General features: G+C 44.0%; 1 protein-coding gene across 1 annotated transcript in view; it reads left to right on the top strand.

The window, feature by feature from the left end:
- The first annotated feature begins 4,133 nt into the window (after positions 1-4,133).
- Positions 4,134-26,040, top strand: part of LOC105487377 (ras responsive element binding protein 1) — a 202,500-nt gene continuing 180,593 nt past the window's right edge. The window contains exon 1 of the mRNA XM_071097680.1: positions 4,134-4,219. The gene's annotated coding sequence lies outside the window, so the exon portion shown is untranslated. The remainder of the gene's footprint in view (positions 4,220-26,040) is intronic.

Here is a 26,040-nt window from a genome sequence, read left to right as displayed (position 1 = left end):
ATGGTATGATCACAAATTCACTAATACTCAAACCAGTAACAATAATTCCTTAATAGTCTTTAATATATAGTATTCAAATTTCCCCAAACATCCCATGTTTGTTTACTTTTTAAAATCAACTGTATCTTCAACTTCTGAGGATGGTGGCTGTTTTTTAAGGAACTCACACAGCTGAAATCCCCTTACAGTTCCTCTGAGAAATATGTCTTTAAATAAGTGCTTAGTCATGGGACATTTTATCACCGATTCAACAATCACTCTAGGCCTTTATTGAGATAGGCCCAAACACTGCGCAGCAGTGGAAACAGGCTCTATTAAGACTTCTTCTCACTGTGTCTTACTGTAGGGCAGTGCCTTAAAGTGCACAGAGCTGGGGGTGGGGAAGCCTTGCTTCTAATCCTAATGTGGTTGTTATATAACTGTATAACCTTGAGCGTATCTCTCTTCTTTGTCTCAGTTTCCAGGCCTGTAAAATGAGTGGGTTAGCCTATGTAATTTCTAAATTTCTTTCTGGCTTTTAAGATTCAACATGTTTGGTTTTATGTCTATGTCAAAAGCTATATCTGCATGGTGTTATTTGCCAAAATGAGAGAATGTCTATTGTGGAAGAGAGTGGGTCTTATGAAATCTTAAGACTAGTTGAATCCTGACTCTAGGTCCCTTGGGTAAGTCATTAACCTTTCTAAGCCTTCATGTCACACTGTATTACAATTATTTATTTTACATATCATCTCTCCTATCAAAACTGAATTTCTAGAGAGTCGGGTTTTCTCATATTTGTCTTTCTGTCATCAAAGTCCGGGGTCCTGTCTGGAGCCTGGTAAGTTCTCAATAAGTGCTTGTTACATAAATGAATGGGAGGGTATGCAATCTGAGGGTAAGTATGGTGGCTCCGTCTACCTTACAGGATTACTGTACCGTGAAATGAGCCAATGTACATAAATTCACATTTTATATTTGTATCTTAAACATTCTAAGTAGGATATGTTATTTGCTTATAAAAATCTCTGCTTTACTTCTTACCTTTAGTAAGGGATCAGTGAGGTAGATTTTTCTTTCCTATGCTCAATTTTTTTTTTTTTTCCCAGAGACAAGGTCTCACTCCATCACTCAGACTAGACTGCAGTGGTGTGATCACAGCTCACTGCAGCCTCAAACTCCTGGGCTTAAGCAATCCTCCCACCTCAGTCTCCTGAGTAGCTGGGACCACAGGCACGTGAAAACACGCTCAGCTAATTTTTTGTTTTAAGTTTTTTGTAGAGATGGGTTCTTACATTGTTGCCCCAGGTTGGTCTTATCCTGTCCTCAAGAGATCCTCCTGCCTTGGCCTCCCAAAGTGCTGGGGTTACATGTGTGAACCACCACATCTGGCCTTCTATCTCCATTTTATTTGTCTTTAGAAAATTGTACCTGCTTCTTGCTCTTTCTTTCTTTTTAATTAGAGTACACTTTTTTTTTTTTTTTTTTTTTTTGTGAGATGGAGTTTCGCTCTTATTGCCCAGGCTGGAGTGCAATGGTGGGATCTTGGCTCGCTGCAACCTCCACCTCCCAGGTTCAAGCGATTCTCCTGCCTCAGCCCTCCAAGTAGCTGGGATTACAGGCATGCGCCACCACGCCCAGCTAATTTTTTGTATTTTTAGTAGAGATGGGGTTCTCCATATTGGTCAGGCTGGTCTCGAACTCCCTACCTCAGGTGATCCTCCCGCTTTGGCCTCCCAAAGTGCTGGGATTATAGGTGTGAGCCACCGCGCCCAGCCTACAGTACACTTTTATGTGCTCACCAGCCTTTCTTATTTTTCTATAACAATGTTTTGGGGGACTTTTTGTAAGTAACTGGGGAGTAGCTTAGTGCCAGTCTAATTTAAATAAGATATTTTTATTAACTCCTACAAATTAAAATAATGCAGGAGGTAGTGTAACATGGATTAGATATATCAGATACATGAAATTTCTGACTTACTAAATGTTCCCTGGAACCAATTCCCTAAAGATGGTCCTGATTCAGTTTCTATTACAGCCAAATGTGAACAGTTCTGCCTTTAAATGTTTCCTCAAACGGTCTGTCTCTTTTCGGTAATTATACTAAATTTGGTTTATCAGTTGATGATTCCTAATGACATCATTTTGAAATGTGAACATTTCTCTCAACCCTATTCAAATCTGCCACAATTCCTAGAAGAGCAGAGCAGCAACACCCAAAAGGAATACGAACCCTAGGCAAAATCCTCACCAAAAACCAAAATCAAAAACGGTGACTGAACAAATATACTTAGGAAAGTTTTCATATTATAAGCGCTTCGTGGTGATTCACAAACACCTTAGCACATCAAAGATTCTGAAAGGCCTTACGCTGCTGTATTTATTTTCTTGTGTAACAAATACACTTGATTTAACTTAAGTCAGCATTTCTCAAACTTCCTTATTTTATGGACCACTAAGAAAGAAAATTATTGCCAATTAAACTATGACCCAATGCTAAGACAGCACCAAATATAAGACATGAGAGATGTTAATATTCAAAACTGTTTGTATCTGGGAATAAATGTGTTGTGATATATGACCTCGGAGCCCTTTTTTCAAATATAACTTAAGGACATACTGAAGATTTAGTTCTTTGGCATGATATTCTGGAAAACTATGCTCTAGCCTAGACTTTCATAATTATTTCAGAGGAAAAAGGTAGAAGGTGATTTTTTTTTTTTCATTAAGAAGTAGAAGAAAATAATGTCATGGGATTAGAGAAAAGAGAAAAAGAAGTAAAAGAACCAAAAATGTTGAACAAAAAAGAGAAATACTGTTCACCCGTTCGTGGTGTGAAATTAATTGACCTTATCCAGTTAAAAAGTAATTTCCAGGTACACATCACAAGGTAACTGTCCAGCTGACCTCATGAGCATGCAAATCTCTTTAAATTAAGATGGCATGTAATTAAATCATTCAGCTGGTTGCCAGGCTTCTTCGTGCAAGTAGTTTACTTTCACTTGAAATAACCCCTTTGCATCTGAAGATCCCCACACCCTAAAGTGACTCAACTTTAAAATACCACCATTGAACAACCTCTAGCTTTACAGGCAATAGGCTTGGCCAGAGAGCATCAGTAACTCGGCAGTGAGTCAGATGGTGTGTGAGCTCTGGGAGGAAGGTTGGAGGCTAAGTTTGCTTGCAGGGAATGGGTGCGGTTGAGCGCAGGGGCCTGGCCAGAACCTCCCGGTTTACATCCTGCTTCCCAGTTGCCAATCAGACTCCCGGCAGCCGCCCTGAAAAGGTGTGGGCACGACTTCGGGGACATCGGGTGCCATCCCAGGTCGTCCCAGGTTCCCAGTCTTTCCCTGTACTCCTGGGTTTAGCCCCACTGAAGCTTCTGAATGTCTGAACTACCTGAATCCACCTTCCGGGACGCGCACATGGGGTTTCCAGGCTCTCGGGACCAGCGAGACCGGCCAGGGCTTTGCGCAGTCCTTAGGACCCGGAACAAACAGCTGATGACCCCGGGGTCACCTTCACACTCTCCTCTGCCCCACACCTCGTAGCCCTCGCTGGCGGCCTGCTTCCCGGTTGGGGCCTGCCTCTCCAGGCGGCGCCCCCCGAGGGCGGCTGAGGCGCGGAGCCGGGCGGGAGGGCAGCAGCCCTGCGGCGGCTCGGGAAGAACAACTTGTGCGAGCTGGGCCGCGGCTCCCCCGGGCGCTGCATCCGCCCTCCGAGATGCTGGCAGCCCGGGACGGCCTAGCGCGGCCCTCTCCTTATTTATCCACCCAGCACAGTTTCCATGGTTCCGCCGCCATCCTTCCGCCCTCTTCCTTTCGCTGAGCCCAGCGGCAGTCGAGGGCCTGGCTGGTGGGGGCCCGGGCGCACTTTCCAAGCCCCGGGGCCGGTGGCTGCGCCCCCCAACTCCTGCCCCCCGAGAGGCTGTGCCACTTCCGCAGCCCCAGCCCAGTCCCCTCCCCACTGGCCCGCACCTCCAGTCTGCCCCCGAAGGCGCCGCGCAGCCCCCGGCCCGGTCCGGTGGCGCGGGGGAGGGGCGCGCGGGGCAGGCAAAGTTGCTGAGTTGCTCTGCACGCTCAGAAGTTGCAGCTGCGACGGCAGCTTCCCTCCCCCTTCCTGCACCGGGCTACCCGGAACGCACACCCACCCGTCACCACCCGCTCGCTACCTGCCCTCGCCCCTGCGGCCCCAGCCCGGACTCCACAGCATCCCCACCCTGCGAGAGCGAGGAGCCCAGGTTTCCAGAGGATTTGGGCTAGGGGCGGGCGCACCCCATCTCCCCGCTCCGCCTCGGGGGAGGCGGGTGATGGGGGGGTTAGTATCCCCTCCACCCAGTCGCCGCTTGGCTGCGGCGCTTTTGCACTTTGCTAAGTTGAACAGCTGTGCAGACGTTGCCCGCCGGCCCCTGCGCCCTCCTAGCAAAGCGGGGTTTGCAGAACGCGAACTGGGCAGTGTTCCCATTCCCTCCCACAGGGGACTTTGCCGTGAGGGTGGAGAGGGGGTGGGGGGAGGCTCGGCTTGGGGCTGAGGTCGCCAACAGGTGCCCGCGGGTCCACGCCACCGAGGAGGGAGCGCGCAGGGAAGCCGGCGGTGGGGGTGGGGGCAGGCTCCCTCGGGGTCCCCCTGGTAGTGCCCGACGCCGGGTGCACCCAGCCGGCAGCGGTCTAGGGAGTGCTCGCGGGTGGCTTCTCGGAGTGCTGGCGCCCTCGCGGCTTGCCGGGGAGCAGGAGGAAGAGGAGGGGGAGGGAGGGGACACGAAAGTGGGTCAGGAATGTAACTGGATGCTGCACACCCCCAACGCACACCCCCGCTGTGGCCGACCGAGGCGGCCAGCTCCAGCCTTGGAAAGCGAGTCATTTGCTGTTGTGGTTCCCCAGCATTATCGGTGGACGGTTACCAGGGGATCCCGAGGGATGTGTTTCCCTGTGACCCTTTGGGAAGGAAAACTTAGTTGCCTCAGTAACTGAGTTTGGCTTGGATGCAATGATGCAGTGAATGTTCTAGGTGAGCCTGGCCGAGAAGGAGGCTGCAGTTGCACTAGGGGGTGGATTAACTTTTCTTATTACCGAACCAAGACGTGAAAGGAAAGCTGGGGAGGAGGTGGAGTTTTGCTCTGTGTTTGTTTTTTACTATTTCAGAGAATACGAACTAAATGTTTTTGCGTTAGGGGTTGAGTCTTCCAGAGGCATGCCCGGGCTGCCATACATTTACCGAAGTTTTACTACTCACCACTTAGTTCATACAAAGGTTTGAAGTTGATATCCTAGTGTTGGAAGGAGCAGGGTACAGTGACAGTTTTGTATTTGAGGAAGGCCTGAGAAACAAACGTGAAAAGGCCTTTATTAAAAGGAAAAAAAAAAAAAAAAAAACCGACCCTCCTCAAAGCAGAAGAAGGAGAGCAGCCCAGTTCCCTCATGAGCACAGGGGCACCTCACACGCCAGGCACCTGATGAGGGAAGGGAGGAATGGAGATTTAAAAGGGATGGGCTTGGGTTTGAATGCTAGTGAAACAAGCGAAGTCAAGAAAAAAAAGATGAGACTGCAAAGGGAAATTTCGCTGTGTGAGTTTATAGCCCAAACTCTTCTTGAGCACCCTACCTGGGTTTTATCCCATTTTTTTGCATCTGGTTTTGTCCAATGGACCTTAGTCACAAGATGTAGGCAGGGCTGCTGACCCAAGGCCCAAAGAGCAGTGAAGCTGCAAACCCAGAAGCAATGTGCAACTGCTGGGACTTTTTATCCAGAAGCAAAAAAAAGGGTGTGTTGTCCTCTTAAGGGTTATCTGAAAAGCTGACTTAGGAATTAAATTTCTGTATCCAAGGCACTCTAAAATAAAGAAACATACATTGAGATGTATTTTACTTTAAGGAGTATATAGTATATTCTTAGGAGACAAAAACTGGTCAATTGAATTATATTCTAAATATATAAAAGTAGAAGTTATTTTGTTGTGAAAACTTTTGTGGAGATGTAATTATCCCCAGTCTATTTTATTTTATTTTATTTTTATTGTTTTGGTAACTAGATAAACCTTGCTGAAGTTGTCGCACTAGTAGAATGAGAATAATAATAACAGTTGGCCTTATTGGCCTGGCGCGGTGGCTCACGCCTGTAATCCCAGCGCTTTGGGAGGCCGAGGCAGGTGGATCACGAGGTCAGGAGATGGAGACCATCCTGGCTAACATGGTGAAACTCTGTCTCTACTACAAATAAAAAAAATTAGCCGGTGTGGTGGCATGCGCCTGTGGGCCCAGCTACTCAGGAGGCTGAGGCAGGAGAATCACTTGAACCTGGAAGGCGGAGGTTACGGTGAGCCGAGACTGTGCTGCTGCACTCCAGCCTAGGCGACAGAGCGAGCCTCGGTCTTAAAAAAAAAAAAAAAGTTTGCCTTCTTTGGGGAGGTAGATTGGACTTTTTTAGTTGTTGTTGTTGTTGTTTTAATTTTGTAGCGATGAGGTCTCACCATGTTGCCCAGCTTGGCCTCGAACTCATGGGCGGGCTCAAGCCATCCTGGTCTCCCAATCTCTCAAAGTGCTGGGATTACAGGCGTGAGCCACCGCACCTGGATTTTCTACATTATTTTCTGGATAGATAATCTTCAGTTCAATTGGCAAAAGTCATTCTTTTCATTTACGGTGTTTGCTTAAACTGCAGAACAGCTGTCGTTGAAAGATGACAAATTCTATACTTTGAATAGTCTTGCATTCTGAGTGAAAATAGCCGAGTTATACAAAAGTTTTCTTGGAACTTGAAAAGAATTAACACATTCATGATCTCAGGTTGTATCACCCTGTTAAGGAGCAGGATTTCCTTCTATGTAAGATAATTAGACTTTAAAATTTTGGTTCAAACTGAATTGTTGCTATACAAATAAATTAAACATTTAAGTAAAATGAAGTGGCAAACTTCCTTTTTCCTCTCATCCTTTTTCCCTTCCCCCATATTTCATCTCTGAATTCATGTGACATTTATATATAGGGTGATGAGCGTTTTAGCTATAAATCAGATCAATAAAGCAAGTTAAAGAATGAGCATCTGTTAAGAAAACATTACCAATAGGATTCTTAATATTATGAATGTTTTTGTATATTTAGAATGTTTTATATATACATTTTGGGGCACTTTTCAAGAAATCATCTATGTATAGCAGGTTTTCACATAGATTACTGTGGGCAATGTACTTGGAACCATTTACTCACTGACACCCCCAAAATATTTTTTGAATGTATGTTTTAAACATCAGAGCCACCTACTGTGTGTTCAGATCTATGTCTAACACTTTGAGAGTTACAGAGAAGTAAGTATATGCATGTTCCCTTAAGAGTCAAAGGGTTCAACAGCTAAATGACAAATATAAGTTTAACTGTTGAAGAGTTAAATAAAAACACTAGTAAGGCCGGGCATAGTGGCTCACACCTATAATCCCAGCACTCTGGGAGGCTGAGGTGGGTGGATCACTTGAGCTCAGGAGTTGGAGACCAGCCTAGCCAACGTGGTGAAACCTCATCTCTCTACTAAAACTACAAAAATTAGCCCAGTGTGGTGGCACAAGCCTGTAATCCCAGGTACTCTGGAGGCTGAGGCAGGAGGATCACTTGAACCTGGGAGGCAGAGGTTGCAGTGAGTGGAGATTGCACCACTGTCCTCCAGCCTGGGCAACAGAGCCAGATCCTGCCTCAAAAAAAAAAAAAAAAAAAAAAAAGCAGAAAAAAAAGTACACGAAAAGAGATGATGGGTTCGCATACGAAAGTTTCAATGAGTTGAGAAGTGGAATAATAAGAGTTTTTTAAAAGTTTTTTCTTCTTGCTTCTATTTAGTCTCTAAAATGTTAGTAATGAACCTGTACTGCTTCTGTATAAGAGATTTGCTCCTTTTAGGGAGACATTGCCAGGAAGCCAGGGTATGAATGACTGTCAATAAGGTGTCAGACAAAAAGTGCCCAGGAACTTCCAGAAAGGGCAGAGAGCAAAGCAGGCTGGGCCAAGAGGATTGTGTGGGGTGCTAGGAACCAAGTTCAGCTTTGTCAAAGGTAGAACGCAGAGGGAACGAGGGAAGGGAGAGGGGGAGGGGGAAAGGTTCAGGTTCAGATGTTGCGGGGTGCTGGGTGTGTTCTGGGAGGGTGGCTGTTAGGTGGCAGCCATCAGGAAGTGCTTCAAAGGGAGATGGTAGGACTTGAACTTAGGCCTTAAAGGCTGTACATGCTTTTATACCTAGCAAGAGAGAGGCATTCCTAGTGGCATGAGCCTAGCGAGGTAAGCCAAGAAGCAGGAAGTTGCGGGGCATTTGGGGAATTTGAGTAGGTCAGCTTTGCTAGAAGAGATGGATCAAGTACGAAATCTGTCATTTAATGATAGATTATAGTGTTAGGCCCTTATATTGCGGGTAACAGGGATTGTGAAAGGATTCTGAGCAGGGGAAATACATGGTCAAAGTTGGATTTGGGGAAGGTTAATCTTGTAGGTCCCATTGGAGTGAGAGTTTAGGGACCATGAATGGCTATTGCAGGGAACCAAGGGGACCTGGATAAGGATAGTATCAATGGAAATTGCTTGGAACACAATGCTTTGTGAGTTGTTAGGAAAGAAAAATTGTCATCATTTTATAGTGTTTAGATGTGGAATGCAGGAAACTTGAAGAGTACAAGATGACAGAGGATTTAAATCCAGAGAGATCTTGAGAGGTGGGACTATCAACAGAAATGAGAACGGAAGCCGGTGTTCAAGGGAGGTTGAAGGGTTGATTTGCATTAAAGGCTAGGAGGGGTAGCTGGGTTTAGGTGAGTTAGGGGCAACAAACGGGTCAGGGCTGAAAGTAGAGCTGTGAGTCCTCTATATAGAGGTGATTATCATTCACAGACGTGAATGAGCACCTACATTTGAACTTGGTGGCAAACGACTAGTTTTAGGGAATATTCACAATCAGAACTTGCCTCAAAATATAATTTTGCAGGCTGGGAGCAGTGGCACATGCTTGTAATCCCAGCACTTTGGGAGGCTGAGGCAGATGGATCAGTTGAGGCCAGGAGTTTGAGACCAGACCTGGGTGATAGAGCGAGACTCTGTCAAAATAATTTTTAAAATATATATATATAAATTAATATTAGTAAATTTACATTTATTAATAAAATTACATATATGTAATTTTGCAGATTGTCCTCCTTCCTCATAGAGTGTAAGTTAGTCATTCCTGTGGCTTTCGTTAGAGCTGATATGCTGACTCAGCACTGTTCCAACCAAAGTGCTTTAACCCAGTGGCTCCCTAACCTGCCTCATCAAATTAAGAGGCTGCACCACATAGTTGTTGCACCAGAATCTCCTGGCCAGTCGTCCACCTTTTTTTTTTTTTTTTTTTTTTTGAGACGAAGTATCACTCTTTAGCCAGACTGGAGTGTAGTGGCGTGATCTTGGCTCACTGCAACCTCCGCCTCCCACGTTCAAGCGATTCTCCTGCCTAAGCCTCCCGAGTAGCTGGGAGTACAGGCGCGCGCCACCATGCCCAGCTAATTTTTGTGTTTTTAGTTTTGTATTTTAGAGACAGGGTTTCGCCATGTTGGCCAGGCTGGTCTTGATCTCTTGACCTCAAGTGATCCGCCCACCTGGGCCTCTCAAAGTGCTACAATTACGGGCGTGAGCCACAGTGTCTGGCCGGTCCGTATTTTTAATAAGCTTTACAGGTCACTCTGGTATGGATCATTTTGGGGAACCAATTCCTTAACTAGTTCGTTGTGCAGCCTGAGACCTCCCCATGAGACCTCCTATGTCTCTCCCAGGGAGAGAAAGAGTTCAAACTTTTTATGAGTTTGTTTCAACCTGTTCATTTGCTTTTGTATGTGATGGACGGTCACTGATAGTGGTGCTCAAAGTTGTTTTTATCCAGATGACCTTCTGCTTTCCAAATTTAGCACTGGTCTGAAAGAGTGGAGGGATGTGTCAGAAGTCCTGTGCCCTGCTGCTAGGCTGGAAGGAGACTCGGGTTGAAGAGCTATGTGGAGAGTGGAGAGTGACTCAAACTTTGTACATTGAAGCTTGTTAGAATGATGCAATCACCCAGGCATTGGACAGACCACTTCCTGTACCTTTGGATATGCAGACCCAGGGTGTGGTATTTGGCAGTACGCTCAGGAGTAGGCTGGCTGATCCTCTTCAAGGGAGCTGAGTAGTCAGAGGTAAGGCCAGGCACGCTGCAGGCTCTAAACCCACAAATGTTTCTAGTTTAGGGATAGATGGATTGTCAGAAACTTGGAGGGGGATTTCTAAAAGGTGATGAGTATGAACACCTTTCTCAAGGGATACCTGGCTCTCTAGCTGTATGTTTCTTTATTGTCAGAAAACAAATGTCTGTCCTATGGAGCAGCAGTTATACATGTTGTCACAGCCAGCTTTGAGTTAGTTTGATGCTGATGATCTGCCTACAAATTATCATTTGCTCTTCATTTTCCCATTTGGTTTATAAGCTGTAAAGAGACAAATTCACATGTCTATATTATTACATGCCTGGTGAATGAGCAGGCAGAAATGAATGTTTAAAATTGATGATGGAGGGTTTGAGGGGCAGGATCACACCACACCCCACACCCCACACGTGACTCCAGCATCACACACACATAACTCAAGCTGTCCACGTTTCTAAGTCTCTAACTGTTGAAGCTAAGCGTGGGTCATTTTGTTATTGCTCCACCCCTTCCCAGTCTGGAGTGCAGTGGTGCGATGCCGGCTCACTGCAAACTCTGCCTCCTGGGTTCATGCCATTCTCCTGCCTCCGCCTCCCAGGTAGCTGGGACTACGGGCGCCTGCCACCATGGCCGGCTAATTTTTTGTATTTTTAGTAGAGACGGGGTTTCACCGTGTTAGCCAGGATGGTCTTGATCTCCTGACCTTGTGATCCTCCCGCCTCGGCCTCCCAAAGTGCTGGGGATTATACAGGCGTGAGCCACCGTGCCCGGCTAGTGGGTTTTTTTTTAATTGTGGGAAAATACACATGTAAAATTTATTATCATGCCTTGAAGTCGGGAAGTAGAGGTCACAGTGAGACAAGATCACGCCACTGTACTCCAGCCTGGGTGACAGAGCGTGACTCCATCTCAAAAAATAAAGTAAAATAAAATAAAATAAAATAAAATAATTTACCATCTTAACCATTTTTAAGCACACAGTTCAGTAGTATTAAGTGTATTCACATTGTTGTGCAAGAAAATCTAGATTTTAAAAATCCATTTAGAATATTAAGAAAGTATTCTAAAAATGTCAGAAAATGAAACCTGGGGTAAAAACAAAACAAAACAAAAAAACACTATACATGAAAGAGAATAGTTTTATGTGCAAACACAGCATTTGTATTCTGTCCTAAGAGAAGGCACACAGAATGTTTTTCTTGTAGGACAGGCTTGCCTGAGTCTGTCCTTTCACAGTAACTCATTGTAATCAGTACAGAGAAAAAGACAATTTGGTCCTTGAGATGGCTTTAAGAAGCCAGAAATAGGCCAGGTGCGGTGGCTCATGCCTATAATCCCAGCACTTTGGGAGGCCAAGGCAGGCAGATCACGAGGTCAGGAGTTCGAGACCAGCCTGCCCAACATGGTGAAAACCTGTCTCTACTAAAAATACAAAAATGACCCGGGAGTGGTGGTGTGTACCTGTAACCCCAGCTACTGGGGAGGCTGAGGCAGGATAATCGCTTGAACCCGAAAAGTGGAGGTTGCAGTGAGCCGAGATTGCATCACTGCACTCCAACCTGGGCAACAGAGCAAGACTCTGTCTCAAAAAAAAAAAAAAAAAAAAAAGCCTGGGTGCAGTGTCTCACACCTGTAATGCCAGCACTTTGAGAGATCAAAGTCTTTTAAAAAGAGCCACAAATAGTGCTAGCATCTTGTTTTGTTGTTGTTTGTTTTTGAGATAGAGTCTTGCTCTGTCACCCAGGCTAGAGTGCAGTGGCGTGATCTTGGCTCACTGCAACCTCTGCCTCCCGGGTTCAAGCAATTCTCTTGCCTCAGCCACCTGAGTAGTTGAGATTACAGGCGCCCGCCACCATGCCCAGCTAATTTTTGTACTTTTAGTAGAGATGGGGTTTCACCATGTTGGCCAAGCTGGTCTCAAACGCCTGACCTCAAGTGATCCACCTGCCTTGGCCTCCTGAAGTGCTAGGATTACAGGTGTGAGCCACCAGGTCCAGCTTAGTGCTAGCATCTTGATACAGATGTTCAAGTTTTCTTAAACCTGCGAGTATACAATGAGAGGAGACATCCAGTCAACTGTGAATTTACAGATTTTAATTTACACAATTTAAGAGTTTCCACTTTGTTTTTCTATACTGTAAGAAAATATTTTCTTGACAGACACTGAAAGTAGGTGATATTTGCCACTGTCTTCCTAGTGAAAGACAGCTTATTATTATATTTGAAAATATGGATATCAATGGCCAAAAAAATCCAAATGAGCAGGAATCTTTAAATCTATTATCAGGTAAATGACCACATTGTTAAATGAAACAATTTTTAAAGTTAAATAAATCTTACTTAAGATTCTCAAGAAAGATTGGAAACATTATTGCCGTTTGCTGAAGTTCTTAGTCAACCCAAACTGTATTAACAGTTCATTCTTTTTTTTTAATTCACATTAGAAAATTTATTTTCACAACCACTTACTGTTTGCACTCAGTTATTCATAATACCTACAAAACAGGTTTGAAGGCAGTCAGTCCAACAGGATGTGAGCTACAGTTCCAAAGAAGGTGTAGGTTTGTGTTTTACCAAAGGAGAAATGCTTTCCCATATGTATATGTCTCATGGCTTTGGAAATTTATAGCTTATTTAGCAACCCTCCATTTAAAAAGTGCTGCTAGATTTGGGAAAATTTATAGAATAATTCCGAGTTTATCTTATTCAAAACTGCTTCAGTAAACTTTTGCTTATCAGTCTTGAAAAGATGTGTTAAAACCAGTTTGGCAACTTTTTAAATATAGCATGCTGGAAGGCCTTGAGAGAAGAGTTTTGAAGCAATATCAGTGTTGGAACTAAAAGGGAACACTTTTATTTATTTATTTATTTATTTATTTTTGAGACGGAGTCTTGCTCTGTCGCCCAGGCTGGGGTGCAGTGGCACGATCTGGGCTCACTGCAGCCTCTGCCTTCTGGCTTCATGCGATTTTCCTGCCTCAGCCTCCTGAGTATCTGGAACTACAGGCATGCGCCACCACACCCAGCTAATTTTTGTATTTTTAGTAGAGATGGGATTTCACTATGTTGGCCGGGCTGGTCTTGAACCCCTGACCTCAGATGATCTGCCCACCTTGGCCTCCCAAAGTGTTGGGATTACGGGCGTGAGCCACCTTGCCCGGCCTAAAATGGAACACTTTTAAACAAGAATATCCATGATACACATGTCTCTGTATTTGGAGGGCTCATCTTTTAAAAACCAAGGTTTTGTGATAGGACTGAATTACCAGTGGAAGAGTTCTCAATGGTAGAACCATACCCAGCATAGGCAATTCTAGAGCTTTGTTAAGAACTCAGGAGATTGTTTATTTTGTATGATACTTACATATTCACAACCTTGCCTTCCACTCCATTCCATAAAGCTTACTGGAATCTGTTTAGAAGCAGACTTTACACATGTATTTGAATACTTTGTACTGTAATAGCATAGACATACAGTATTTCAAATGAGAGCTCTCTCTAAATGCTTCATTTGGATGCCATAGTTATTTTTAATAAGGCTGGGCATGGAGGCTCACGCCTGTAATCTCAGCACTTTTGGAGGCCAAAATGGGAGGATCACTTGAAGCCCGGAGTTCGAGACCAGCCTGGTCAACATAGTGAGACCCTGTCTCAATTTTTAAAAAAAGGTTTTTTAAAAAATAAGGTACAGTCACTCTAGCAATTTGAAGGGTATGAATCAACTTTTTTGTGTTGCAGTTCTAGAATGTGTTTGTCCGTCCCAGTGCAGTATAGTCACGAGTTTCAGTGGAATTGCTGAAGGAAACGGGCAGCTGGTTCATATTTCCGCATCACAAATCTATACAGAAAAGGCAAGTTGAGATGACTCTGAGAGTCCAGCATGTCTTAATTTTAACCTTTATTATAAAGCCAAGATCTTACATTTTAATTGAAAATGCTCTCGTTTAAAATCAAAATATTCATCAATCTATGGAAGCCCTATTTTTACAGTGAAATTCTGTGATCACAAACAGGAAATTTAAGTATTGCATGCTGGTACAGAAATACGTCGTTCTAGAGCGACGGCCCTCTGCTTTGTCATGGCTGTGTTTAACAGGACTTTCTGCCTCCTGAAATGTCAGCTTAGCCCTCAAACTCATGTCTATTCTACTTTTGATTACCTTGGTCCTCAGCCAGCCTCATATTTGACACTTTCAGCACGGGCAGTGTAGGTCCTTCTTGATGTTGAGCTGTTAATCTTTTTATTATTTCCTGTCACTTTTCACCATGATTGATGCTCTTGAGCCAGAGGAGGGAAAAGTGATGAAAATGACTTTGAAAACAGTTTTGAAAAGGAGTATTTTAAGTTGGACTTCGGTCTTACCTGAGACCATAAAATGATTGAAAAAGCGCACGGCATGTTTTGTAAGGCACTGCATAGTTCCTTGCAGTGAGGGAGCAAGTGTGCTAATAATGAGTGCTTGGGACTAGGAGTGCTGAGGGCTTTCCTGGTGTTCGTGCAGTGATTCTGGTGGCTCAGGTCTCTGGGTCTGTGGTGTGAGGGATGCTGAGGCCTTCCAGATGGGCTGTATTTAGCTCTGCGGAAAGGTTACAGAAACGGGTCCTCTTTCCTTTACACCTAAAAATAGGATTCTTTTTCAGTTTGAGGCATTACCAAGGCTCAGACATTTTTATCTTCTCCAGTATTCCCTCTACCCCACATTCGATTCATTAATTTTGGGTTTGGCTTTGGAAACTTCCCCTCGTCTCCTTGCCCCACATCATGCAGGGTGACCCACTGGAATGTGAGAAGAAAATATTATAACCGCTATTTGTATTTTTACTTTGTCCTTTCTAAAAAACTATTTTATTGTGGCAAAATATATATAACAACATTTGCCATTGTAATCATGGTTTTTTGTTTGTTTGTTTTGTTTGTTTTTGTTTGTTTTGAGACAGAGTTTCGCTCTTGTTGCCCAGGCTGGAGTACAGTGGCACAATCTCGGCTCACTGCAACCTCTGCCTCCCGGGTTCAAGAGAGTCCTCTGCCTCAGCCTCCCAAGTAGCTGGGATGACAGACACCCGCCACCACGCCTGGCCAATTTTTTGTATTTTTAGTAGAGATGGGGTTTCACCATGTTGGCTAGTCTGGTCTCGAACTCTAGACCTCAGGTGACCCACCCACCTCAGCCTCCCAAAGTGCTGGGATTACAGGTGTGAGCCACTGCGCCCAGCCCCATTTTTTACATATATAATTCAGTGGCACTAATTACATTCACAGTATTGTACAACTATCACCACTATTTCCAAAATTTGTCGTCACTCCAAATAGAAACCCCATACTCATAAAGCAGTAACTCCCTATTCCCCCTTCCCCCAGTCCCTGGTAACCTCTAATCTTTCCTTTCTTTTTAAATTTTTTACATAAAAAAGAGACAGGGTTTTGTCATGTTGACCAGGTTGGTCTCCAGCGATCTACCCGCCTCAGCCTCTCGAAGTGCTGGGATTACAGATGTGAGCCACCGTACCCGGCCTTCCGTGTTTAATTTCTTAGGCTCCTCCGTGCTGTTTTCCACAGTGGCTACACCATTTACATTCCCACCAGCAACGAATTAGGGTTCCAGTTTCTCTATACATTGACCAATATTTGTTATTTTTAAATATTTTCCAGTTTTAAAAAATTTTAGCCATCCTATTGGATGTGAATCACATTGTGGTTTTGATTTTCATTTCCTTGATGGCTAATGACGTTGAGCATCTTTTCATGTGCTTACTGGCCATTTGTATATCTTCTTTGGAGAAATGTCTGTTAAGTCCTTTGCATTGGGCTGGGCACAATAGCTCACGCCTGTAATCCAGCACTTTGGGAGGTTGAGAAGGGTGGATCACTTGAGGTCGGAGTTCAAAACCAGGCTGGCCAAGATGGCGAAACCCCCCTCCACTAAAAATACAAAAATTAGCCGAGTGTGGTGGTGCGCGCCTATAGTCACAGCTACTTGGGAGGCTGAGGCAGGAGAATCCCTTGAATGTGGGAGGTAGAGGTCGCGGTGAGCTGAGGAAGTGCCACTGCACTCCAGCCTGGGCAACAGCGAGACTCCATCTCAAAAAAAGTCCTTTGCATTGTCCATTTTTGCAGGTTTTATAATATATATGTAACAGCAGTGTGTAATTGTATGCATTACATATAAATAATAAAAATAGGGATATGCTTCAGTATATGCAAATGTTTTGTTTGTTTGTTTTTGTTTGTTTTTTGAGATGGAGTCTCACTCTGTCGCCCAGGCTGGAGTGCAGTGGCGTGACCTCAGCTCACTGCAAACTTTGCCTCCCGGGTTCACTCCATTCTCCTGCCTCAGCCTCCTGAGTAGCTGGGACTACAGGCCCTCCACCACACCCAGCTAATTTTTTGTATTTTTAGTAGAGGCGTGGTTTCACTGTGTTAGCCAGGATGGTCTCGATCTCCTGACCTCATGATCTGCCCGCCTTGGCCTCCCAAAGTGCTGGGATTACAGGCATGAGTCACTGCGCCAGGCCGCAAATGTTTTCTAAAGATAGGAGGAATAATTTTTAAAAGTTAGAGACGGAGTCTCATGCCGTTGCCCAGGTTGGAGTGCAATGGCACAATATCAGCTCACTGCAACCTCCACCTCCCAGGTTCAAGCGATTCTTCTGCCTCAGCCTTCCAAGTAGCTGGGACTACAGGTGCGTGCCACCATGCCCGACTAATTTTTGTATTTTTTTTAATAGAGACAGGGTTTCACCATCTCGGCCAGGCTGGTCTCGAACTCCTGACCTTGTGATCCACCCGCCTCGGCATCCCAAAGTGCTGGGGTTACAGGCATGAGCCACCGTGCCCAGCCGATCCATGTTATTTCTTAGTGCCTAACATTAGCAAGAAACTATTGATAAGAATCCTTAAGCTTTATCAGGAGAATCTTATTTGGTTAAATATTACACGTTTCTTGGAGCCACCATATGAAATTAACCCTAGGGTCCCAAGGCTGTCTTTTATGATGTTTCCTTTTGGTAGTTAAGAAAGTGAATCTCGGCCGAGCGTGGTAGCTCACGCCTGTAATCCCAGCACTTTGGGAGGCCAAGGCAGGCGGATCACGAGGTCAGGAGATCAAGACCATCCTGGCTAACACAGTAAAACCCATCTCTACTAAAAAACACACAAAACAATTAGCTGGGCGTGGCGGCAGGCACCTGTAGTCCCAGCTACTCAGGAGGCTGAGGCAGGAGAATGGCGCGAACCTGGAAGGCGGAGCTTGCAGTGGGCTCAGATCACGCCACTGTACTCCAGGCTGGGCGACAGAGCAAGACTCCATCTCAAAAAAATAAAAATAAAAATAAAGTGAATCTCCTTGGATGGGTTTTAACATAGACTTGCCATATGCTCAATCGCGTTTTATGGTTAACGGTGGCGTTCCAGGGTGCTAGTATATCTTATTAAGAGACAGAAATAGTTTTTTGTACCGTGTTAAATACAAGAACCAGAAGGTACAGATTAGGGCCAGGCATGGTTGCTCACGCCTGTAGTCGCAGCACTTTGGGAGGCCTAGGCGGGTGGATCACCTGAGGTCAGGAGTTTGAGACCAGCCTGGCCAACATGGTGAAACCCCGTCTCTACTAAAAATACAAAAATTAGCCGGGCATGATGGTGGGTGACTGTAATTCCAGCTACTTCGGAGGCTGAGGCAGGAGAATCGCTTTAACCTGGGGAGGCAAAGGATGCAGTGAGCCAAGATCGTGCAATTGCACTCCAGCCTGGGCAACAAGAGCGAAACTCCGTCTCAAAAAATAAAACAAAAACAAGAACAGAAGGCACAGATTAAATATAAAGGAAGAGACTTGATTCTAAAATTATTATTATTGTTATTATTATTATTTTTGAAACAAAATCTCACTCTGTTGCCCAACCTGGAGTACAGTGGTACGATCTTGGCTCACTGCAAGCTCCACCTCCTGGGTTCAAGAGATTCTCCTGCCTCAGCCTCCCAAGTAGCTGAAACTACAGGCAGGCGCCACCATACCCGGCTAATTTGTGTATTTTTAGTAGAGACAGGGTTTCACTATGTTGGCCAAGGCTGGTCTTGAACTCCTGACCTCGTGATCCGCCCATGTTGGCCTCCCAAAGTGCTGGGATTACGGGCATAAGCCACCGTGCCCGGCCTCTAAAATAATTATTATTAGAATATCATTTATAAAACTAATTTGATTACATAAAGAATTTAGCTGTGAAGGTATGGAACCAGCTTACCTAATGACCCAGTAAGAGCATTTTAGGCCTTTGAGGTTTAATTTTAATTTTTTTTTTTTTTTTTTTTGAGACGGAGTCTTGCTCTGTCCCCCAGGCTGGAGCGCAGTGGCCGGATCTCAGCTCACTGCAAACTCCGCCTCCCGGGTTCAGGCCATTCTGCCTCAGCCTCCTGAGTAGCTGGGACTACAGGCGCCTGCCGCCTCACCCGGTTAGTTTTTTGTATTTTTTAGTAGAGACGGGGTTTCACCGTTTTAGCCAGGATGGTCTCGATCTCCTGACCTCGTGATCCGCCCGTCTCGGCCTCCCAAAGTGCTAGGATTACAGGCTTGAGCCACCACGCCCGGCCTTAATTTTTTTGAGGCAGGGTCTCACTCTGTCACCCAGGCTGGAGTCCAGTGGCTTGAACATGACTCATTGCAGCTTCCACCTTCTGGACTTATGCAATCTTCCCACCTCAGCTTCCCAAGTAGCTGGGACTACAGGCATGTGCCACCATGCCCTGGTTATTTTTTTTTTTTAATTTTTTGTACAGACAGGTCTTGTCATGTTGCTCAGGCTGATCTCAAACTCCTGAGTTCAAGCAGTCCTCCTGCGGGGGCCTCCCAAAGTGCTGGGATTACAGTGCCTGGCCAGGGGTTGAATTTTTTTTTTTTTTGAGACCCGAGTTTCGCACTTGTCCAGGCTGGAGTGCAGTGGCGCGCTCTTGGCTCACTGCAACCTCGGCCTCCCGGGTTCAAGTGATTCTCCTACCTCGGCCTCCGGAGTAGCTGGGATTACAGGCATGTGCCACCACGCCCAGTTTATTTTTTGTTTTTAGTAGAGACAAAGTTTCAACATGTTAGCCAGGATGATCTCCCGACCTCCCAGAGTGCTGGGATTACAGGCGTGAGCCACCACGCCCGGCCCGGGGGGTTGAGTTTTTAACACCTTGATTTTCCCATTGTTGTCCTAGGTCTCTGAAAGAAAACTTTCTGAAGTTGCCCTAAAATGCTAGCTTCTATCAAGGGCGTGACATCCCTATCCTGGTATATCCTGGTGTGTTTCTTGGAAAGTGTTCACACTGGCAGGCATTTTCCAAATAAAACATTTGTTTCAGTAAACAAGTGTTTTATCCAGCAGCCCAAGTGGAGAATTTTAAAACCAGTGTTTGTTTTGCCAGCAAACATTTTGTTTCAATCCTTGCAGCTAAACAAGTGGGTAAGATTTAAGTGGCCTCCTAGTAAAAACAAATGTAAAACCATTTTCAGAAAACTCAGGGCTGAGCAGAAATCTATTTGCTGTTACAGGGTGAGTTTAGACCTTCAGGGATATAATTTGTACTTTCTGTATAGTTCTGCGCTTAGCTGCAGTCAGAGTGAAAAGTCTTAGGTTTGGGGAAGAGAACTTAATTATTTTTTTGAGGCAAGAAAGGAAGAAATAGAAAAGAATTATTAAATAAAATGTATTGGCTAAGTGTGGTGGCTCACACTTGGAATCCCAGCACTTTGGGAGGCTGAGGCAGGAGGATCACTTGAGCCCAGGAGTTTGAGACCAGCCTGGCCAACATAAGGAGACCCCTATCTCTATAAATAAAAAATAAAAGTAAGGTATCATCATATTGCCATATTTAAGTTTCATAGCCTACCTTTAAAATATAACTAAAACATCACCAGTTATTTCTCTGCTCTGAATTTCCTACCTCTTTTCTAATTATTTTTGTGATAATTCCTCCAATGCATAATAGAAGTCAATATCCATGCTAATTTTCAGCCTTCATCTTCTAACTTTTATACAAACAGTAAAATCAAATTTTGGTCAGCTGTTGTTGCTTTTATTTAGGGTTTCTTGTCATTGAACATTCTTGCTGTCTTGAATAAAATTTGATTGCGACATACTTCTCTTTTCTTTTTCTTCTTTTGAGACAGAATCTCGCGCTATTACCCAGGCTAGAGTGCAGTGGTGTGATCATGACTCACTACAGCCTCTGCCTCCCAGGCTCAAGTGATCCTCCCACCTCAGCCTCTCAAGTAGCTGGGTCCACAGGCATACACCGTCATGCCCAGTTAAGTTTTGTATTTTTTGTAAAGACAAAGTTTTGCTATGTTGCCCAGGCTGGTCTCAAACTTCTGGGCTGAAGCAATCCACCAGCCTCAGCCTCCGAAAGTGCTGGGATTACAGATGTGACCCACCATGTCCAGCCTCTTTTTCTTTGTCTCGTTATTTATTTTTAATTAATTTTTTTTTTTTTTTTTTTTTTTTATGATGGAGTCTTGCTCTTGTCACCCAGGCTGGAGTGCAACGGTACGATCTCAGCTCACTGCAACCTCCGCCTCCCGGTTTCAAGCAATTCTCCTGCCTCAGCCTTCTAAGTTGCTGGGATTACAAGTGCCTGCCAGCATGCCCGGCTAATTTTTTGTATTTTTAGTAGAGACGGGGTTTCACCATGTTGCCCAGGCTGGTTTCAAACTCCCGAGCTCAGGCAATCTGCCCGCCTTGGTCTCCCAAAATGCTGGGATTACAGGTGTGAGCCACCACGCCCGGCCTACATCATCTATTTTTGCAATTTTGAACTTCATATAAATTAGAACAGTATCTATTACTTTTTATATGTTTGCTTTTGTCGACAATATGATTGTGAGTCTGGGCCACACTGATGCCAATAGCTATCACTTGTTCATCTTCATGGTTTAGTATTCCTATGTACTACAGCAATGCATTTGTCCGTTTTACTGTCAATGGACGTTGAACTGTTTCCAACTTTTGACTCTTACGAAAATGGCTGTGAAGGACGTTGTTGTATGCATCTCCTGGTACAGTTACACAAAATTTTTTCCAGGGTATAGGTGGAAGATGGATTGTTGGATTGTAAGATATTTGTGTTTTTAGCTTTGTGCTCTAACTCTAAACTGTTTTCCAAAGGGTTGGTTCCAGTTTGTACTCCCTCTAACAGTGAATAAGAGACTGGGTTTTTTTGTGGTTTCTTTTTTTAGATGGAGTTTCACTCGGTCATCCAGATTGGAGTGCAGTGGAGCAATCTCAGCTCACTGCAATCTCTGCCTCCTGGGTTCAAGCGATTCTCCTGCCTCAGCCTCCCGAGTAGCCAGGACTACAGGCACGTGCCACCATGCCTGGCTAATTTTTGTATTTTTACTAGTGATGGGGTTTCTCCATGTTAGTTAGGCTGATCTTAAACCCCTGACCTCAGGTGATTCACCTGCCTCAGCCTCCCAAAGTGTTGGGATTAAAGGCATGAGCCACCTTGCCTGGCCAAGGTTGGGTTTTTAAGAAGGGTTTTTTCTTTTCAGCTTTATTGAAGTATAATTGACAAATAAAATGTTAATGCATATTTAAAATGTACAACAGGATCTGGGCACAGTGGCTCATGCCTAAAATCCCAGCACTTTGGGAGGCCGAGGACGGCGGATCGCTTGAGCTTAGGAGTTTGAGACCAGTCTGGGCAACATGATGAAACTGTATTTCTACCAAAAGTACAAAAACTAGCCAGGCGTGGTGGCGCATGCCTGTGGTCCCAGCTACTTGGGAGGCTGAGGTGGGAGGATAGCTTGAGCCTGGGAGGCAGAGGTTGCAGTGAGCAGAGATTGTACCATTGCACTCCAGCCTGGGTGACAGAGTGAGACCTCATCTCAAAGATAAGTAAATAAAATAAAATAAAATAAAATATACAACAGGATGATTTTATATATGTATACACTGTGAAATGATTACCAAAATCAATTTAACACATCTGTCACCTTACATAATTATCTTTAAAAAAAAAAAATTTCTTTTGGCTGTGTAGGGTGACTCATGCCTTTAAAATCCTAGCACTTTAGGAGGCTGAAGTGGGAGGATCACTTGAGGCCAGGAGTTTGAGACTAGCCTAGGCAACATAACAAGACCCCATCTCTACAAAAAATGTTTAAAGATATTAGCTGGGCATGGTGGTTCTTGCCTGTAGTGCTAGCTAGTTGAGAGGCTAAAGTGGGAAGATCTCTTGAGTCCAATCGTTTAAGGTGGCAGTGAGCTATGATTGCACCAATGCACGCCAGCCTGGAAAACATAGAAACTTTGTCTCTTAAAAGAAAAAAATAGGATGAGCATTTTTATTATTCCTAATTTTCACCAAAACTTGGTATTGTTAGATTTTTATATTTTTGCCAAAATGGTGACTATGAATAGGTGTCTTATTGTGGTTTTAATTTGCTTTTCCCTGATTACTAATAGGTTTGTTGGCCATTTGTATACCTTTCTTTTTTGAGTGTTTATTCAAACTTTTTGCCCATTTTTCTATGGGTTGTCTCTTTTTTTAAAAAACTAATTTGTTGTTACTGATTTGTACGACTCCTTAACATATTCCGGTATGAATCTCTTTTTTTCTTTTTCTTTTTCAGTGCCCAGCATCCAAAAATATAGTATGACTCTTTTTGTTGAGTATGTGTGTTGCATATATCTTCTCCGACTTTGTGATTTGTCTCTTTACTCGTTTGTCTTTTTACTTTTTACTGATAGATTCAACAATATTAAAATTAAGAATGTGTATGCATTCAAAGGCATACACTTTTTTTTTTTTTTTTTTTTTTTGAGACAGAGTCTTGCTCTGTCACCCAGGCTGGAATGCAGTGGCACAATCTCAGCTCACTGCAGCCTCTGCCTCCTGGGTTCAAGTGATTCTCCTGCCTCAGCCTCCCGAGTAGCTGGGACTATAGGTGTGCGCCACGACGCCAGCCAGTTTTTGTATTTTTAGTAGAGATGGGGTTTCACCATGTTGGCCAGGCTGGTCTCGAACTCCTGATCTCAAGTGATCCACCCACCTCGGCCTCCCAAAGTGCTGAGATTATAGGCGTGAGTCACTGTGCCTGGCTGGCATACACATTCTTAATTTTAATATTGTTAAATGTATCAGTCATTTTCTTTATGGTTAATAATTTTATATCCTAAGAAATTCTTCCCTATTTATGAAGTTATTCTCCTGTATTCTTCATAATTTTTTGAAGATATTCTCCTCTACCTTTATTGTTTTTTTTCCCCTTTCACATTTTCTTGTATGGTATTTCACTCATCTGGAGTTGATTTTTATGAATGTTGGAAGGTAGAGGTCCATTCTCAGTTTTCATCTAAATAGATATGTGTTTGTCCAGGCACAGCTTATTGCAGCTTCCATCTTTCCCACACACTCTGGAATGCCACCTGTGTCATGCGTGTGCTCCATCTGTTTCTGTGCTCTCTATGTGCCATCCGGCTCTTTGTCAACCTTAGACCCAGCTCTACATTGTCTTAGTTATGACAGCCTTTAAGGAGTCATGCCATCTGGGAGGGCATGTTCTTCCACCTTGTTCTTCTTCAAGGATGTCTTGGTGTTATTGGTCTTTTGTGCTTCTATATAAAGTTTAGAAACAGTTCAAATTCCTTTACAGAACCTGTTGGAGTTACTAGGACTGCGCTGAATCTGTAGACCAATGTGGGGAGAACCGGCACGTTTACAGTAGGGTGTCTACCACATTGAAAGGCAGTGTGCAGAATCGCTGAAAGAATGGAGCCAGACCTCCTGGGTGCAGATCGTAGCTCCGCTCCTCATTGGCCATGTGACCCTGGAGAATTTGACCTTAGAGTGTCTCAGTTATCTCACTTGTGTAATAGGGATCGTAGTAGTACCTACCTTATAGGGTCATAATAGTACTTACTGTATAGGGTAATTGAGAGGATTAGATGATTACATGTCTTGCATATAATATGTGCAAAGTGCTCAGAATAGTGTCAGGCACATAGTAAAATTATATAAGTGCCTGAACACCAATTAAGTATATCTTCTTCAATGCCCCAAGAACATTGTGGTTTTCTTTATAAAACTCTATCTATAGAATATACAACCCGGTCATGTGTCACTTAACAAAGGGGCTGCATCCTGAGAAATGCATCATTAGGTGATTTTGTCATTGTGTGAACACAAACCTAGATGATATAACCCACCACACACCTAGGCTATATGGTATATAGCTTATGGGTCCTAGGCTACCAACCTGTACAGCATGTTATTGTACACAATACTGTAGGCAACTGTAACACAACAGAAATTATTTGTGTCCTTAAACATATGTAAACATAGAAAAGGTACAGTGAAAATATGGTGTTATAAGGAATGTGTATATACTATCCCTTATGGGATCCCTGTCATATATGCGGTCTATTGTTGACTGAAATGTTGTAACTGTGTATATCCCTACATCTCCCTACATATGTAGAATATATTATATTACGTATGTATTAGTGTATAGTATATATTCCTATATATCATATAATATATAGGAATATATATAACTTTTAAAATATATTAAAATACTTTGAAACTTTTGATGCTCTTATAAGTGGTATTTTTAAAGTGTTACAGTGTTGTTGTGTTTAGGTAGTGTGTTTTAAGAGCTGATTATGACCATCTTTGATAAATACTTAAGTACTTGTGTTACATGAGATACTGCTTGGAGGCTGGGCACAGTGGCTTATGCTTGTAATCCCAGCACTTTGGAAAGCCGAGGTGGGCAGATCACTTGAGGTCAGGAGTTTGAGACCAGCCTGGCCAATGTGGTGAAACCCCCATCTCTACTAAAAATACAAAAATGAGCCAGGCGTGGTGGTGGGCACCTGTAATCCCAGCTACTAGGGAGGCTGAGGCACGAGAATTGCTTGAACCCGGGAGGCAGAGGTTAAAGTGAGCCGAGATCGTGCCATTGCAATCCAGCCTGGGCTATAAGAGCCAAACTCCATCTCAAAAAAAAAAAAAAAAAAGAGAGATAGAGAGAGAGAGAGAGAGACTGCCTGGGACCAGAAACATGGTCACGATTACTGCTCTATTCTCACGGGGTTGAACATTTTACTCACTTTACATGATTTTAAACCACTGTATCCCATTGACTTCTGTTGTTTAAACTTGCCAGAGGATTTTGGCAACCTGGTTCATTTTCTCTTGTATATCAGGTTGTTTGGGTTCATTGTTTTCTTTTTAATAAGATCATGGTATTTCAGTGTTTACTTATAGCTCACCCACCATTTAGGTTTTATTTTCAGTGCTCTCCTGCTTCCCTAAATCCTGTACGAAAGATGCTATGTTGGGAGGCACAGTGACTCAGGCCTGTTGTCCTGGCACATAAAATGGCGAGGTCAGGTGTTTGAGACCAGCCTGAGCAACATAGGAAGCTCTCATCTATATTAAAAAAAAGAAAAAAAGATGCTATGTCCTTGGCTATTCGAGCCACAGCTTTGTGCATTGACACACATCCACCATCAGCAAGCTTTCTCTAAATGAGAACAAGCGTCATTCCTTTTTCCATTTGTCAGACATGTCACATATGTCTCTATGGGATTATAATCTTTTTAAAAAAGAAAAGAAAGTAAAGGGGGAAAGATCTGTAGGTTCCCCTTGCCTGTGTGTTCCTCTGGTTTCAGCTCTTCAGCACAGGCAGTCTCGGTCACATGGCCCTGCTCACGCAGGGCGCAGACCCACGCCGGGAAGCTCTGTATGATTGTGTTTTGGGTTGCAGGAGGCAGAAACTCAAAGTGAAACCAATGAAAAAAACCAATGTGTTCTTAATGGTTTTTACCCAAACCATAAATCCCTCTCTTCGAGGGAGAGGGGAATCACCCAAAATTTGGCCCAGTTCCCTCATTAAGTTCCAGG

Source organism: Macaca nemestrina, chromosome 5, assembly GCF_043159975.1.
Source record: "Macaca nemestrina isolate mMacNem1 chromosome 5, mMacNem.hap1, whole genome shotgun sequence".
Lineage (NCBI taxonomy): Eukaryota > Metazoa > Chordata > Mammalia > Primates > Cercopithecidae > Macaca > Macaca nemestrina.
Note: the sequence above shows the minus strand (reverse complement) of the source record. Positions and strands in the feature narration are given on the sequence as shown.